The following is a 379-nucleotide window of genomic DNA, read 5'->3' as shown; positions in this document are numbered from 1 at the left end:
CTGACTGAACATCCCTGCCGACATCCCCTTTCCAAATTATTCATATTAGATAAACTTAACTTCCATTGACTTTAACTCTTGCTGTTGGATTTGTGTATAGGTTCCGAATTATTTTGATACATTTTTCATGAAAATTACATTTTCACATAACCCTAAACAAAAATTCCCACCTAACGGAGTCAAAGGCTTTTTCTGCATCCATCCCCAGAATCAATGCCTCTGTCTTTCTATTTGTAATGTGTTGCATTATATGCAAAGTCCTGCGAATATTATCATGCGTCTGCCTATGTCTTATAAAACCAGTTTGATCCAAATTTATGATATCCGGAAGAATTTTCTCTTATCAATGTAGTGTTCTGCTCCTCTGTTACTTGTGGTA

Source organism: Oryzias melastigma, unplaced genomic scaffold, assembly GCF_002922805.2.
Source record: "Oryzias melastigma strain HK-1 unplaced genomic scaffold, ASM292280v2 sc00761, whole genome shotgun sequence".
Classification (NCBI taxonomy): Eukaryota; Metazoa; Chordata; class Actinopteri; order Beloniformes; family Adrianichthyidae; genus Oryzias; species Oryzias melastigma.
This window is presented reverse-complemented; position numbering follows the sequence as displayed.